We start from the raw sequence: 19,130 nt of genomic DNA, 5'->3' as shown, positions 1-19,130 counted from the left end.
CAAATTGTACCAGTTGTCTTTGGGTTGTGGTTGACCAGTACCAAAGTAAGAAATATATAAAGAAAGGAGTCCATAGGTCTCTTTCTATTATTAAAGCTGTATTGATGAGTCTTGTAAGTCATATGAGCAAGAGAGAAGCCTCTCATTGTCCACTGTAAATTGAGGTCAGGAAATTAGGTGCAAAGAAATAAGGCAGTTGAGGTCATATGCTGAAGACATATAATGGATTTTCCTCTTTATTTTGGAGTCTTTAATTGTATTAGTGAAGGGGAGTATGTTGACTTGTGTACATGAGATAGTTAACGTATGTCCTTAAATACCTTATATTGCATAACCATATGTACTACAGGAGTCCACTAGGATATGAAATTGGAAACTGGTATATCAAGAAACAAATGATTGATTACTGTACAAGGTGGACTCTTTAACTATCTGTGGTGAATGAAAAAAGAATCAATCAGCAGTGTAATAGCTGAAGGACGTTATTAGAAATAAAGAGTGAAGACATCAGGATTATGAGAGGTGGACAAAATTTGATTTAAAAGGTTCATATGTGACAATATTGCAGATAAAGTAGTACTGAAATACTGAAAAATCTTGTGCTTTCCATTTTTCCATTGTGATAATATTCCAGGCATTTTCTGAGTTTGTGGTAAAGTTACAAAAATTAATTGAATAATATGAACATGCCGAGTAGACTAAGTAACTGCTGTTAATTTTATACAAACCAAACAGTTGAAGGCACTGTATTGCAAAAAGCTTTGTTATATGGAAAAGATTAATCAAATTCATCCATTTTATCAAGAAGTAAGACTAAGAGTAGATTTTCAATCACTCTTCAGAACTACCATATTTAATAGCAGTACTCCTGATGTTGTGGTAGGGTTTACTTGCCATCTGCTCCATAATGTGATTCATATGTTAAAATCCCCTCGATTTGGGACCACCTTGACATGGTGAGGGAGATCTTGAACCCCAGGAATCTGTTCCTGGGTTGGAGTCCAAGAGTCCCATAGACCATTATATATTTCTTTGAATTAATTTTTGTGGAATTTTCTGCTTTTGCTAAAATTTATTGTACCTGATAAACAGGAAAAGATATCATAACTGGGATTGGGTTTATATCTGAAGCAAAATAGTGGGAACTGTGGTAGGACCATCAGCTGCCGGATGATGTTCGGACCTGAGAGATATCAGGCGGAACTATTCTTTAGGGCTGGACCACAGATTCCAGGGGGGTCTGGATTTGGGGATAGGACTCTCGGCATTCTATCCAGTTTGCCCATAACAAGATTAGAGTGGGGATGATGGTATTCTTGTAATCCTGTAGGGTAGGGTAGGAACACGGACATTTGAGAGTCAGTTCTCACTTGTGCCATTGGTGGAAGAATAATCCCCAAGAAAGGCTGATGATATCTTTTTAGGGTTTTCAGGCTTATTATTATTTTATTTTATATTTTTTTTTTTACCCCTCTCAAACCTTTATGTCTAGCATTTATAAGGATTCAAGTACCCCTGGACCCTCTGATGGTGTTGTTCCGGCACAGATGATTACCTCTGTAGAATTCCGAGACGTTAAAAATGCCCAGATTTCTTTTGATTTAAATTAAAACAATTTTGAACAATATAATGCAAAATTTACACTGCAGGAACTCAAAGATGCCTTGCAGAATACCAAACCATCAGCTCCTGGTGAAAATAAAATACTTTATGAAATGCTGAAACATCTCCCAGAAAAGTCAAAGAAATTTCTTTTAGATATACCTGTAATAAATGAAATCTGGGAAACTGGTATTATTCCTAAGAGCTGGAAATTATCATTAATCCTCCCTATGAAGAAACCAAACAAGGATCCTGTTTTACCCAAATGCAGCTAAACCAGACCAATGCAGAAATAGCTCTCACCAGTTGTGTTTGTAAGCTGATGGAAAGATGATTAACACCAGACTTGTATGGCACTTAGAAACAAATAAATTGCTTTTTTTCCATTCCAGTTTGGCTTTTCATGGAATAGTAGATCTACTCATAGATCCTTGCTCAGGCTCTCAAACCAAATACAACAATGTTTTGCTAAACAGTGCCAAACAATTAGGGAGTTTTCTTTGATTGGAAAAGGCATATGACACCACATGGCATTATGGTATTATAAAAAGTTGTATAAGATGGGCATTAAAGGGAAAATGATCAGATTTATAAATTCGTTTTTATCAGAAAGATATATAAAGGTGAAAATGAAAATCATGTGTCACGACCTTTCTTACAAGAAGAGGGAGTTCCTTAGGATAGTGTCCTTAGTGTCACTTATAAAATTTCTTTGCTATTGCCATTAATGGAGTATTAGAAAAGATATCATCATTGTGAGGTTCAAGAGAAATGTCAAAAGAAAAACTGATTCTTTATTATTCTGCGACAGGTGTCTATAAAGCAAAAGCAAAAAAAAGACAATTAGGAACAACAACCTAGGAGCTGGCGTTCTGACCACAGGCCCCCTACTGCATCCATACAGAATTTGTGTTTTGAGGCTGACAAGCATAAAAATACGATGGCACAATATTCAATACAGGGCATATAAAATGGTAGACTGAGGAGCATATTGGCAGAAGACATTCTCAGTACAATGATGCATAAGATGAGGTACATAAAGAATCTGAAAAAATGACAGGTAATATACAAAATGATGTGATTAATGTACAGATGAAGGGAGAAACACAAGAAAGGAGAGACCAGTCCTTTGACACCTCTTACAAATACTCCTCCCAAAGACAATAAATAGAGGAGCAATTATTGGATGAAATAACATTAATCATGGAGGCGCTTAGGGCAGTTGAAGAGGGCCTGCTTCTGGAAAACTGTGGGCTCAGGGTGGAGCTGACACTTGGGGTTGGCTGGATGAGTTTCCTGGGCTGCCCGGGGGAGGTGCAGCAATTATTGGCGGGGAAGCGGCAACACTCTGCAGGCAGGTATTGAGGGGGACTCTGGGTAGCAGTGCCTTCTTCTTAGCATACTTCACTGTCCAACAGGAATGCAGGTTTCAGCCTGTTTACGATGGTGATCCAGTCCTCCCGCCTGTGGATGTTAAGGAGGAATGCTTTGCTGGCACGACAGATGCCAATGATGACTGGTGGGGCCCCTGTTAGGCCTGGTTAAGGGCAGCCAATAATGGAACGTCCACCCTGACCATCTACTCCAATACTTATTCAGCTAGCAATCTGAGCGGGTGGGCTGTAGGTGATGGTTTAATGAATGATGAAGATCTTGTGGCAGGGCGTGAACTTCTGTGCAAGTTCCTCAACCTTGGGAGCGGGGTGTTGGCGCCGTCGGCCGACTGGCAGGAAGAATTTTCTGGGGATGGCCAGTGTTTCCCCATCTCAGACTTTCTCAATAATGAAGTGTTGCTATTTGCTTTCTGTGCGGTGCAGAGACCCAGCAGGACCCAGGCAGCTGTTCCTTCCACCTCTTGTCAGTGCAGCGGGCCATGAGAGCTGCTTTAAGAGAGTGGATCTGCCCAAGCCATAAACCATGCCGTTCACTGCAAAGAGGGGTTGTATGCCATTGTGCTGTGTCAGAGTTGTATCCCATCAGGTGTGCCAAGGAGACCCAGAGTTCTGACAGGAAGGCAGGACCCTGTCCACAGTGATGCTGTCTGGTACTCTGAAAGGGCTGATCCAACTGGAGAGGAGGTCTGCGCATGATGTTGTTGATGCTTCATCCTTTTAAATTGCTTTTTGGCCAGCAAGTGGAGCGGTCTATGATCGTCCTTGCAGGTATCTGGCTCCCCCTGACTGAAAATAAAATACGGAAGGGCCTGATGAAAAGTTGATGTGGATATGGCTGAACCGTCGACGAGGCTGGGGAAAATTGCTGATCCTGGACTCTATGTACCGGGACGTTTTGCTTGTCTGGCACGGGATGCAGCTCCTTGCCCACTGGTGGATGTCCTTGTTGATGCCATGCCAGACGAACTTGTCAGTCATGAGGCGTGCTGTTGTGTGCCCTGATGGATGGGAGAGACCATGGACTACTTTTGCGTCCAAACAACATGTGCTTTCTTTGATTTGCCACCAGGGGCATGGGCGGCCTGTGCTGGTGTCACAGAGGAGAGTTGTGTCTGAGTTTGCTAAGGGCACGTCTTTCCATTTGAGAGTCATCACTGCCATCCTGTAGTCCACTGTTTCTGGGTCTGCTGCTTGTTCTCTCGCAAGGTCTTCGTAGTCGATGCCGAGGTGAAGGGAATTGATTTCTACTCATGACAGAGCGTCGGCCACTGGCTTTTTCTTGCCAGGAATGTAGTTGATGGTGCTACTGAATTCAGAGATGGCGGTCAGGTGCCGCTGTTGTCTTGCAGACCATGCGTCCCCGTTTTGCAAATGCATGAACCAAGGGTTTGTGATCTGTTAGCACTGTGAATTCGGTTCCCTCCTGCAGGTACTTGAAGTGCCTCACAGCCTGGCAGATAGACAGCAGCTCTCTGTTGAAGGCGCTGTAGCAGGTCTCAGGTGGTGAAAACTTGCGGCTGAAGAAGGCCACAGGCTGGGGTGTGCTGTTCACCAGCTGTTCGAGTACTGCACCGTTTCAGGCGATGTTGTTGGCGTCCGTTGTCAACCTGAGGGCAGTGGCGGGGTTGTGGTGAGTTAAGGTGGTGGCAATGGAGAGGGCCCTTTTCATTTGAATGAATGCCTGCTGCTGTGGAGCTTCCCATGTTAGGGTTTTTGGTTTCCCCATCAGGATTGATGTCAGATGCGGGCGATATCTGGGATGAAGCGCTGGTAGTAATTTATCATCCCGAGAAACTCCTGAAGGGCCTTGATGGTTTTTGGTTCCGGGAAATTTTCTATAGCCTTTCACAGACGCCCCTCTTGTTCCATCTCTGCGGGCGTGTTTGGCGTCTTGTAACTTCTGGGGGGACAGTCGTCGCAACTTGGCATGGGTTGGTGGGCCTGCCGTGGTGATGTGGCGGAAGATGCCATGCTTTGCTGAAGCCCCAGGTGACTGTGCAACTCTGGTTTGAATACGTCCAGGAACTCCTGTAGGAGAGACCTATAGCTGTTGGAGGCTGTGGAGCAGATGGTGGGCATTCCAGGTCTGGTGGAGAGCTGACGGGAGTGGCATGTTCCTGTGTCAAGGAGGCATTGTCTGGCGACGTTGACTAGAAGTCCATGGTGCCCTAGGAAGTCTGCGCCCAGTAGGGGGAACCTAACATCTGCTATGATGAAGGGCCAGTGGTATCTGCACCCCAGGATTGAGATAGCCCGGGTCGTCATGCCATAAGTGTGGATGGGAGTTCCGTTTGCTGCTATGAGGGCGGGTATTGAGTCTGGTATTTTTTCTAAACCTTCCTGGATGGCTAGAAGAAGACCGACTGCATTGCCCCGTTGCCTCTACCAGCAGGCGCCCGTTTTGAAATTTCCAAGTTTGTGATGAAAAAACCTGCTGGGCAAGGTTTACTTTTGGCTGCCTTTTTTTTTTGTGAAAGAACAGGGAGGCCTGCAGGTTCTGGCATTGGTCCCGAACTTTCTATGGTAGAAGCACCACGTTGGGTTTGACCATGTCCTATGCTCTCTGAGTAGCGTTTTCTGCTTATAAATGGCGTTGATGTCTCCGTCGTTGTCACCATCTTTCTCCGACAGGTTGCAGGCTCCCAGGGCGGCGGCCTGTGTCAAGGCCTTGGTGGCCTCGTGTAGTTTCTGGGCACTGTCGACTAAGGCATCCATGTCTAGGTTCTCTGCATCCCTTATCTGGCGCTGAACTTCCTGCAGGAGGCACCAAAGGAAAATAGCTCTTGTTAGGTCTATGGTCCTTTTCCTTCCATTTTCGTCACGGCCTGGGAGTGTTATCAACCCCCGCAGTTGGTCACAGGCTTCTTGGATGATGCATCTCTGAGGGGCTGGGATAACAGGTCGAATTTGCGCTGCGCTTTCTCGGACATGGGGATGGAGTGAGAATTCAGCAGTTTGTTTTTTAAGTCCGTGTATGTGACTTTGTCCGGTTGCGCGTCCAGCCAGGGGAGATTCTGTTGAATACTTCCTCTGGGAGCGCCGTCATGACTATGTCTGATTTGGTAGCATCGTCTGAGATGCGCGCCATGCGAAAGTGCTCGTCTGCTTGCTGGAACCATGATGCCTTGTTTTGCCGCGAGAACAGGGGAAGTTTGACTGCGTCTGGCTTTGCTGGCGAGAGAGGCATACAGACGATGCTCGTGGGTTCGCATTGAGGTTCTGCTTCTGAAATCTTTACTTCTCACGCACCAAAACACGGGAAAATGCGCCGTATTGAGTCCGTTAATGGTGCTGATTTGTTCAATTGGTCGAATGAAGTGCCAAAACGTGCCCTTTTAGTTACGCCATATTTAGTCCTTTAATGGCACAGTTTCCGCCAGGGGGGTTGCTATCAGAGGCCTAAACTGTACATCATAGTTAGTCCGCTAAAGGCTTCCTGATGGTAGGGTGCGGCCGTCGTTATTCCATTAATGGCTGGGCCAAAACCACGCTACCTGTCCCTGACCCAGGGTCACCAGTGTGAAGTTCAAGAGAAATGTCAAAAGAGAGGCTGATTCTTTATTATTCTTGACAGGTGTCTATAAAGCAAAAAGCGGACGGAAAGGTAGCGGGCGACCCGAGATCCCCCGCTGCATCCATACAGAATTTGTATTTTCTGACAAGCATAAAGATATATACAATATTCGTTACAGAGCATATAAAAGGTAGATATCCATATCGGTGGAAAGGAAGTACAATGATGCATAAGATGAGGTACATAAAGAATCTGAAATAATGACTGGTAATATACATGACGTAATTAATGTACATATGAAGGGGGAAACACAAGAAAGGAGAGGTGATTTGATGCCCTTACATCACCAGTAAAAGGGTCTTTATATGTAGATGATTGGGCTCTGTTCTGCGCAGGATATGATGCAGCATCTACTAGCAGGTTCATGCAAAGAGCCATCGATAAAGTAAGCAAGTGGGCTAACGAGCAAGGTTTTCAATTCTCCGAATCTAAAGCTGTGGCTGTTTGATTCTGCAGATGCCGAACTAAAGAAACCATTCCAACTCTTACCTTAAATGGAGTTATTTCACCTTACTCTACTAAAGTAAAATTTTTAGGAATGGTATTTGATGAAAAGCTCACTTGGATTAATCATATTGACCAGTTAAAAGTGAAATTGAAGAGATCACTAAATATTTTAAAACTAGTATCTAATTTTAATTGGGGTGCTGATAAGAAATTGTTGTTAAGGCTAGAGCCTAATGCAGTACTGTATGTTTATCTAAGTTAGACTATGGCTGCCAAGTATACTCATCTGCTTCAAAGACTAAACTTAAGGAACTGGACGCTGTGCATAATATGGGGCTAAGGATCTGCACTGGAGGTTTTAGAACTTCACCCATTGAAATTATTCATGTAGACTCCCATCAACTACCACTGGACTTAAGGAGGTATGAGCTAGTCTGAGATACACCATGCGGCTGAAGAGCTCAAAGGAGAATCCTTCTTTTGAGACCTTAAAAGTGTGACTCAAGGCTTTTGGATCTAGATCTTCAATACCATTTCAAACTCAGACAGCTTTCAAATCAGACAGCTGGGTGAACTGGAGGATGAAAGCATAAAAATATACAGAAGATCCTTTCCAAGTTAAACACCCTGCTCTTGAAAAGTCTCCGATCAACTGTAAATCTTTGTACCAGTGATCTGTGGAGAGAACATCCTCCCGCTTTATAAGCAGCTATTTTTATCAATAAACCATCTTGAGCACCTCTCTCACAGTGGTGACCGGGAGAGCCACCATTAACGGAATAAAAACGGATGAACCTAATCCACGCCCTAACGGACTAACGGCGCAAAGCGTTCAGGCAACCCCAACGTCATTAGGCCCACACGGCCAGCGTGTATTGGCGTGAGTGTTCCCCAGAGAACTCAAGTCAGAGTGCAAAGAGCAACAGAGACATTCCCAACCAAAATTAGACACCCAGGGGCCCACACCGGTTACCAGTAGGGTTCTCCCAACCAACCAAAGACATAAGGCTGCCGCCATTCACCAGGGAGAACGCTTGGTTCTACAGGGTCATCTCCGGCAGGATGATGTTGGTTGACACTGGAGCCATGCATTCATGGTGTTTCCACCTTCAGGAGAAGACCTCACAACCCCGACAGGATCGCCACGCCCTCCAGACCCGACTAACTGCCTGCAAGGAAATCAGTCTGTGGCAAACTGGGTCCCCACATCCCCTCCTAATCAGCGCCAAGCTCCTGGTGGCCAAGCGATCTCCATCCTCCTGGCCGGACCCGTCAACTCCATTGAACGAACACCACAGATGGGAGTTCATCCACCAGAGGTTCGGGAGAGCCATCAGGACTCCACCACTGGGGCGGACTTTCTTGCCCACTTCAGTCAGGCAGTTGATGTCGGCCGCAGCCATGCATGCCTGCCTAGACACCCAGACCTGCCAATCCCTCCATCCTTGCCCTTGGGAGTTCATCAGGCCCCAGGGGCGGAGCCCACTTCAGTCTGTTCCATGCGCCCCACCAGTATGGATGGTTCCATTTGAAGGAATTTTCCTCTTGAATGTCTTCAAACCCAAGCTCTGCTAGATGCCTGGGACTCCTGCCAAACACGGTATATACCACCATATTAAGACAAAAGGCCCCCAACGCATGCAAAGTTCCGACGACTTCCCCCACAGTGCCTTCAGGAGGCCAAAAAGGCCTTCGCAGAAATGGAAAGGATGGGCATATGCAAAAAGGCTCCCAGCCCGTGGGCTTCCCCTCTTCACATGGTGCAGAAAGCAGACGGTACCTGGAGGCCCTGTGGCGACTACAGGCAGCTGAACCTGGCAACAGAACCGGACCACTACCCCTGTCGAACATGCAGGACCTGACAGCCTCTTTCCATGAAGCCAGGATATTCTCCAAATGAACCTACTAAAATCTTATTTTCAGGTCCCAGTAGCTCCGGAGGACATCCCCAAGACTGCCATCGTCACGCCCTTCGGGTCCTACGTCTTTGCCTTCTCCACCTTTGGCCTGAGGAACGCGGGCACGATCTTCCAGAGGTTGATGGAAAGCATCCTGGGGGACGTGGACTTCTGCGTCTGCTACATCGATGATATCTGATCTTTTCCAGGTCCCAGGAGGAACACCTGCGACACATCCGGAAGGTCCTGCAGCGCCTACAGGAGAATGGCCTCGTTGTCAGGTTTGACAAATGCACCTTCGACGTTGAGAAGGTGGAGTTCCTGGGCCACGAGATATCCACCGAGGGCAGTCCGCCTGATATCATTGAAGGTCGAAGCCGTCAAGAAGTTCCCCACCCCTACCTCCATCAGGGCTGTACAAGAATTCCTCAGGATGGTCAACTACTACAGAAGATTCATCCCGTGGATTGCTCACACCATGGCCCCCCTGACGGAGGCCCTGAAAGGACGACCAGAGACCTTAGTGTGGGGACCCGACCAGCAGAAGGATTTCCTCCTGATGAAGGCTTCCCTTGCCAAAGCAACATCTTTAGCCCACCAGGATCCCAGCGCTCCCCTCCAACTGACGACATACGCCAGCAACATCGCCTGCGGGGCAGTGCTGGAACAGATCACCAGAGGGACCCCTCAGCCCATCGTCTTCTTCAGTAGGAGGCTAAACCCCGCTGAGTCCCGCTACAGCACCTTCAACCGAGAACTCCTCGCAGCATACCAGGTGGTACGGCACTTCAAGTTCCTCCTGGAGGGGACGCCCTTCACAATATGGACAGAACACCAGCTGCTGGTCCATGCTTTCACGAAGCCGGGCGACGCATGGTCCTCTAGGCAGCAGTGGCACCTTGCAGCCATCGCGGAATTCACCTGAACCGTCAGGTACCTCCCCAGCAGGAAGAACCCAGTAGCTGATGCCCTCTCAAGGACCGAGATCGATTCCGTACAGCTCGGGATCGATTACGAGGACCTTGCCCGCGAACAAGCTGCTGACCCTGAGACCCCAGCCTACCATACAGCCGTCACATTGCTGAAGTGGAAGGACATGCCCTTCGGCTCAGGAGGATCAACATTACTGAACGACATCAGTCGGACACCCCCGCCCCCTGTTACCCACCTCCAAACGTCAGTTGGTTTTCGACATCATCCACAGCCTATCCCACCCCTCTGGAAGGACAACAGCCAGACTGCTGACGGAGAAGTTCGTCTGGCACGGCATACAAAAGGACGAGACAGCCTGGGAAAAGACAATGTATGCAGTGTCAGACAAGTAAAGTAGGGCGGCACACTGAATTGGGGGTGGGAGAATTCCCCCAGCCAAAGAGACGTTTTGGGCACATCCACGTCGACGTAGTAGGACCACTTCCTCCATCAAGAGGAGCCAGATACCTACTGACAGTCATCAACCGCTCCACCAGGTGACCCGGAGCCATGCCCATGGAAGAAGCCACCTCCAGTGCATGCGCAGAAACCCTCCTCTCCAGCTGGATCAGCCGGTTCGGTGTCTCTGATGATATAACAACAGACAGGGGACCCGCTTTCCTGTCTGAGCTGTGGACCGCGTTGGCATGTCTAATGGGGACCACTCACCACAGCACCACCCCCTACAACCCTGCAGCCAACGGAATGGTGGAAAGATTCCACAGATCTCTGAAGGCGTCCCTCATGGCTCATTGTTCTGCTGAAAACTGGAAGTACTAGTTACCCTGGGTCCTCCTCAGGTTAAGAACCGCCCCCAGGGCCAACGGTGACCCCTCCTGAGCAGAAAAAGTCTATGGGGAGACTCTGGTAGTCCCAGTGGAACTCGTCACAGAGAACAGGGACAACATGGGAATACAGGGGCTCCAAGACAGGGTTGGAAAATTCACCCCCTGCCAGAGGAACATTCACTGACAGGACTTCCCCCTTCATGCCCCCCAGAGATGTCCTTCATGCACCACGTGTGTCGTCTTCAGGGACAGACGCCGTATGCCCATCCTGACTAGACCTGCACAGGGGACCTTTCCTTGTACTGGAAAGGAACAAGAAGGCATTCCAAATATCCATCCATGGGCGGGAGGACTGGGTGTCAATAGATCATCTCAAACCCACATTCCTGGAGGGGGCAACGAAAGAGGACCCCAAGATCTCCTGCAGGATACAGCAGCCTCAAACAACCCCGGTCTCAGGAAGGAGGCGAGGGTGTCTCCGGGAAACCCAGAAACCACTACAAAGGACATCGGGGAAGGCGACCACTCTCTCCAGTTGACATCAAGAAAAAGAGGCCCCCTTCATCGCCCCAGAAGATACCTGGTTTAATCGGATGTTACCTCCGCCTTTGGGAGGGGAGTATTATAAAGTCCCCGCTCAACGCATTCTCTGTGGAGAACATCTTGTTTTCTGCGGTGCCTTTCCTTTCTGTGACCTAAGGTTGAGTGGAATATATATTTATCACCACAATTATAAACTATATATATATTGTCTTTCCAAGCAATCATTTAATATGTACAAGTAACAAGATATTTATTTCATATGTCAGACATTGATTATCACTATGTTCTCTGTCTAAACCTGTCCTGTTTTTAAGGAACTAGTTTGACCTCAGGTCACCTGTAAATCTTTGTACCAGCGGTCTCTGCGCACTACGCAGACGTCCGCATCCCGCTTTATAAACAGCTATTTTTTATCAATAAACCAGCAGTACTTGTCTCCCTGCTCATTATTTCGCACCTCTCTCACACTATTGCTCCATGGTTTATTCCAGCAATAGATGTCTGCATTAAGGAGACAAAGAAGAAAGATCGTCCGGAAGAAGAAGTCAGAAACAAGTTTTTGGAGCATGATGAGAGGCATATAAATGACAGGAAAATCCATACTGACGGATCAAAATCGGAAGATGGAGTAGGATGTGCAGTGGTGTGTGAGGGGGAATCATATATAAAAAAGTTACCAGACTCCTCGACTCCTCATCCATTTTCACTGCTGAAGCAACAGGCATAGTTGTACTTTAAATCTTGCATCTGATAAGAAATTTAAATCCACAGTACAGTAATATAAAGTGACTCAAGGAGTGTTTTAGAAGTTTAACCCTACCCATCCCTTAATTAAAAAGGCTCAGGAATGGCTTTTTTTTTTATCTTTCTGTTCGCCACAAATCAGTAAAGTTTTGTTGGACTCCTGGGCACACTGGTCTAGAAGGGAACGAACTGGCTGATAGTAAAGCCAATGCCACAAGATGTGATTTCTTAACTAATAAGGTGCCACATTTGGATATGCGTCCAGTTATCAGACCATACATTCATACAAAATGGCAGCAGAGATAGACTTCCCCCATTTTATCCACAAATAGGAAGTACAGAAACATTAGAAAAAGTATCGATTTCTGGAGTTCGGGTTTTAATCGTAACAGAAGATTTGAGATCATCCTAACACCGCTTAGGATTGGCCATACCCGCTTCACTCATAGCCATATGTTAGAGGGAACCAGTGCCCCAGTTTGTGCTCACTGTGGTGGTCAGCTATCTGTTGAGCACATGCTGGTGCACTGTCCTAATTTTAATCGCCTTAGGACAAAGTACTTACTAACTGGGAAGACTGTTTTAGAAATTTTAAATGATGACGTTGAGGAAGATAACCTTATGGGTTATCTGAAAGAATCTGGTTATTTTAATGAGATGTGATCTTAGTATATTTAATAAAGATTTTAGTCATATTTATTTTATATACTAAGTAAATATTTTCAATATAAAAGTTTAATATATATTTATTTATTGTTGGTTCTATCCAATATCATTCTTCATTTTTTACGTTCATATTTTAACAATGAATTTTACTAGTATGTCATCATTCACCTATTCATTATCAATCATATCATTAACTTATATATTTCACCTTCATTATGGCGCTGAATAATCCTGATGAGTTCCGGCGCTTGGTCTTCAAGACCTAAATTTTATAATCAATCAATCAATCATATGTTAAAAAGTCTGAGAGAACTTGGCAAGAAGCTTTTTATATTTCTCCACATGAACTTCCTGTACATTTCCTTCTGACAACATATGTTTACCTGGGTCTCGTTGGCTTCCTCCAGCCAAGTGGTGGTGGCCTCATCTTCCACATGCAGTCCTCCATTCTGAAAACTCTGGCATAAATTTCTTTCTTCAAATTTGCAGATGAAGAGTTGAGAGAACTCATTTTATGTCTATAAAGTACAGTCGACCCCCGGGATTCGCAGGGGGATGAGGACCACAAGCCCCCGCGAATAGCTAAAATCCGCGAGGACTTAACACCCCTCTAAAAACGTTTATAGCTGCCTATTTTGATAGTTCAAGCACCAAAAACCCCCTCTCAAAAAATGCTAATACCTCCCTATTTTAATAGTTTTATTATGAAAAATGTATTTAGTCCCAAAAATAATATAAAAATACAGTAATTAGTGAACATTTCTCTATGAAAAATTCTGCAAGTACGCGAATTTTCTGCGAATAATCTGGATATACATTCCACAGAAAAATCCACGAATAGGTGAAGTCACGAATCCAGAACCATGAATAGGTGGGGGTCAACTGTAACTCTAAAAGGGAAATACTAACGTAAAAACACATATACCGATGATGAAAAAAAGGAAGTCTTGGACAACTTTGGCTTCCAGAAGTATCTCCCATGCACCTATTGCTTTGGTCAGCTTAACTGCCTGCCATGCAGCATTCTAGTTGAATAAAGTAAAGTTTCTTTGCATCCTTTTCCACAAGTTACCTACCTAAACTTAGACGGAAGTATGTGTATCATTGTCTCCAGCCCTTGATGATTCTGGCATGTTCAATGCATTACGATGTAGCAAATGTTACCTAATCCTTGGCTACTTTGGTAGTATGGAAACATCTGGAAAAACAGATAAGTGAAACCTTATGGGAAATCGTATTGACTTGCTTTTAAACATAAAACCTACAAAATTTTGCTAATATCTTAGGAAAAGAATTGTTTTTTCATAACTAAACTCAAGTGAGATTAACAAATGTGAATTCCAGGTTCTTAAACATCAGCTAAATTACTGATTTCATCTATTCTCGAAGCTGCAACAGAGACTGGTGCCAGGTAAAAGCATGCAGAGGGAAAATAGTCCTTGTTACAAGTGCACTGACGCTTAGGAATTTAGCCAATTAGCATACAATATGTTTATAATATTATGTCTATCAGCCATTCAGAATAAAAAAAAAGACGTAGTACTTGTCCACCCCGCACCTTCTATGATTCGCTCCTAAACTGATGATGTATCCATATCAGCCAATAGCAAGGGATAAACAATGTTAAGTTTCATGATGTGCTAAGTGACGTCAAAATTTTGAACCAATAGCCATCATGAAAGCTTATGCTTTCCCTCTACAGTATCTCTTTCAATCTGTATGTTCGTGAGTTTGTTTCTTAGCGCATTACTGTATCGTGTTCCCATTTTTTTTTTACTTTGCTTGATTTAATATACCATACTTCACTGAAAGTTTAGTTGATTCTATGATTATCAAAACAATGCAGATCTTTTTGCTGCAGAAGACAGGGTAATCTGTTTGGCTGACTATCAAAATGTCTTAACAATAATCATAGACACACAGACCCAGGTTAACATAACCTTTTGTAACGGAAGTGAGGGCCAAAACCTTAAGAATCACGTAAAAACTACCCGACACTCCAAATCCGGAAATAAGCCGAATACTGTTGATACGTAATCAAGGCATGCAGCATCAGCCAAAAGAAAATCACGGGCAAAAAAGTGATGAAATCACAAAAGGGGCAGTAAAGCCCAGCCACAAGAGACAGGTATAGAGGACAGGGGATATAAAGGAAGGGGTAGGATGTAGGGCTTTACTCCAAAACCTGATAAAATAAGATGAAAGCAAAAAGTAGACGTAGAAGTCTTTTCCTCAATCAGTATAGAAAGCGAGTGCCATTATAATACGCACAATGCTAACCATTACCTAAAGAAATAGACACTGGCACTTCCTCAAGCAATACAATTTGAAGACATAGAGCAAATTTATACACTCAGAAGTGCGCAATCATATAAACGCAACGCTTCTTTGTGGGTAACTTTTTTTTTTCTTTTCTCTTTGTCGTCGAGAATAATACAGGTAAGTTCATTCCAATTGTTGCTACTGCTGTTGTGGAGACTAAAGTAATGTTCGACAAAATCCTGGGCCGGGTCAGTTGAACAAGTTAAAACAACAAGAGATGAACATTTATTTGTAAGATTTCCAGACAGGAAAAACTTAGAAGAGGCGAAAATGGAGATTCAGAAAATCAACAATATATCAGTAAATGAGAAGGTAAACTTAAACCAAAAATCAAAGTAGTCTATGTCCCGAAGGATGAAGATGACATTGTCGTTAACATTGTTAAGAAAAATCCATGGATAAGCAACCTCGTTTCTGAAAAGGACGACCTGAAAATTGTAAAGGAAATGATAGCCAAAAATGACAAATACAAAACACTATATCATCAAAATGCACACCACAAATACGAAAGGCTATCTATGATAGAGGTGACAAATTGTGTACACTGTATAGCCGTTGCAGAGTATACAACTGTTACATGCCCTATCAATGCTATAAATGTCAGGAATTTGGTCACAGCACAACAAACTGTAGAAATGACCAAGCTTGCCATAGATGTGGTGAAAATCACAAATCAAATAATGTGCTAGCAACATCTTCAAGTGTAAAAATTGTGCAAAGAAAGGCCATAGTAATACTAAACATAAAACATATGATAGCAATAAGTGCACATTATTATAAAGAATATGTGTCAAAGATGACAAATAGTACGGATCATGGTTTTGACTAATAATCTTGTACGCAATTTAATACAAGAATAAAGCAAATTTAAAAAAGAACTAAAGACTCTCCTATTCTGCAGAAAGACATTTATAAAATATAAGAAGCACCTTATTTTGAAAACGTACAAGAGAGGGATTGTCCCTGTGGAGGGCTGTACATAAAACCAAACAAAGTGAACAAAGTGAAAGTATTGGGTGGTACTGGAATCAGGCACTCTTGCCTAATTTTCACATCATCATCGGCGGTTCATCCAAACCGAAGCCTATTCAATATGCATATTCTAATGGCACTCACTTTCTATACTGATCGAGAAAAGACTCTTACTTCTACTTTTCGCTATCATCATAATTGATCAGGTTGCGGAGTAAAGCTCTAAGCCCAACCTTCCTTTGTATCCTCTGATCTCCATATCTGTCTCTTGTGGCTGGGTTTTACTACCCCTTTTGTGATTTCACCATATTTTTGCCCGTGATTTTATTCCTATTTTGCACTGCCAATGCCCTTGATCGAGAAAAAATTGGTAACAAAGGAATGGGGGTTATAATTCGCCAAACAGTTTTCCTAGACCTAAGTGGCTTCTCCGTGATTATGGTCATCTCAGCTCATTTGCTGCATAATTACAATATATATATATATATATATATATATATATATATATATATATATATATATATATATATATATATATATATATATATATATATATATATATATATATATATGTATATATATACATATATATATACACATATATATACACATATATATGTATATATATGTATGTATGTATGTATGTATGTATGTGTGTATATGTGTGTGTGAAAACATTCTAACTATTGAGGCTCTTTGTTTAGGGTAGGTCAACGATCGCGAAATCCAAAGCCACGTAGGTTGATTCAATGTGTGTGATCATTTTTAATTAAGATAATTGAGAGTAAGTCAGCCAGCTTCTCCTAACACCACTTGCTATTCACGTGCATTAAGAATACGGCGTCTCTTCTAATGTTATGAGCATTCCTTACCTGAGCATCAGGAAATTTGAATTTTGGGGGCTAATTTGAATGGCATACTGTAACTTTAAAATTTCATTATTTCAAAAAATAATCCCCGAAAGGCACCCTTCCAGAATATAAGCTTTCAGAAAAACTAGGTATCATGGCTGTCTCTGTTACCGTTATTGCTCCACAGATATGTTAGGGTCCCCCCCCACCCCCTACCACATCCCCTGAACGCCAAAATTCGATATCTGGATCTCCAGAACGGCTGAACAGATTTCGATGGTAGGTTACCTTTCAATAATGCACAGCTATATAAAAACAGAATTACGTATCCAATTGGATGTCAAAATGATGACAACAGCGACCTTAGTTTAGTAGGACACCTCTAATGCCAAAGTTCCATTCCAGTCAGCTGAATATTTCCAGAGTTATAAAGGGCCAAAGTCGGGGTTTTTGTGTACTTTGGGTGACTGGGCTTTATAATCGCCAACTACTGTAGTAGTTTTATATATATATATATATATATATATATATATATATATATATATATATATATATATATATATATATATATATATATATATATATATATATATATATATATATATATATATATATATATATATATATATATATATATATATATATATATATATATATATATATATATATATATATATATATATAAACCAGCCTCAACCTTTAAAAATTAATATTCCCTCGCATCAGGACCAAACACATAACTCGAAAGGGAAAGGCGCTATAAAATGATTCTCACAAGTCACAAATGAAGGTGGGATCCAAGTACCTGATAGTATCTAGGGATTTACCTTGCAGGCTGCATGCCTTCGCGTAATAGATGTTTTTAGTGAAATCCCAACATAGCAGTGGCTCAGCTGATATCAGCTGAGTATTTTATAACCTAGACTTGTTGGTAGTCCCTTTGTGCATATATATCCAGTATATATTTTCATGATGTTGTCTTGTAATATGTATATCATCCTATAGTTTTGATATATTTACTTTTCTATTTATCATGTGTTATGTGTAATAATAATGATTGTTGAAATATCATATGTAGTGTAATGTCAGATCTCAAAAGAGTTAGTGATTTAGATAACTTAACAATGTATTTTAGAATTAACATCTTTCCTGATAATATCGTAGTAGCGGGAAAGAGAGATTCTAGTTTTAGACCAGATGTGCCATCTGTCACCAGTTAAGATAGGAGAGTGCTTTGTTTTGGGTTACGCGATGACAGGTCAGGAATAACAATTGCTAATCCATTCTGGAAACGATCTCGGGTTTTTCGTTTTGTTTTTAAAACATGCCAGTCATAATTAGCCAGTTGCAGTCTGTTTGATCATGTAAAGATTTCTGTAAAAGCTTTGTTTCATATGAGATGAAGACGAATGATTTCGAAATGTTACATACATTGCTCTGATCACGTATTATTCTGATCACGTCCCATATGATTTTTTTCTTCGAATCACATATGCCCTTTTTAGAGTAAGAGCACATGTCTTGATCGATTACGTCACATTTTGTAAGATTGCAGTTCAAAACATTTTGCTTCCTTCTTCTAGAACTTTCTCTTGTATCTCATTCCCAAAATGCCTTAATGATGTCACTTGAGTGTTTCATGTGCTACTGGAATCCCCCAAAATTTGTTCATTCTGATTTGAGAGACCGTTAGAATTGGTTCTCCCCCCCCCTCTTCAAAAGAGAGTAATTATTAACGTAAAGTGTTAGTATGGTCACTAGTATTAATCTTAGCTTTTGAGATCTGAGTATAGGAAAAGTATATACATTTGGTAATGGCACCTGACAAAAAAGTGTGTTTTGTGAATCGAAAGCAGCTGCATGTCCTGTGATTTTACAAAGGTTTTCACAAGTTTGTGTAAGGTAAAGTTAATTTTACTTATTATTACCATTGTATAATAAGGTATATTAAGAGGAATTTTTGCCTAAGTGAAATTATTATTGATAAATCTTGTGTGTTCTTGTGGTTACAATCTCTTGATTTTTCACATTTTATATATTGGTGGTTTAACATTTATTTACCTAGCACTTTAAGTATTTCTTGATAATTTAACATTGCATACTTGGTTTAATTTTCATTTATTAAGATTTTCTTTTCAAATCTTGAGTAATTTTTTATAGTTTAAATTTTGCTTAACTTAATTTCTTGATAAATTAAAGTTTTGTAATTTAGTTTTGTTTAATAATTTAACTCAAGAATCAATTAAATTTTTGTGTTGTTTTCAAGTAGTAGTAAATTTTTCAGATTGTGAGTTGTAATTGTAAATTTTGAATTTAACAATAAATTTTTGTATTTAGTGTTTTTTAAAAAAAAAACA

Source organism: Macrobrachium rosenbergii, chromosome 2, assembly GCF_040412425.1.
Source record: "Macrobrachium rosenbergii isolate ZJJX-2024 chromosome 2, ASM4041242v1, whole genome shotgun sequence".
Classification (NCBI taxonomy): domain Eukaryota; kingdom Metazoa; phylum Arthropoda; class Malacostraca; order Decapoda; family Palaemonidae; genus Macrobrachium; species Macrobrachium rosenbergii.
Note: the sequence above shows the minus strand (reverse complement) of the source record.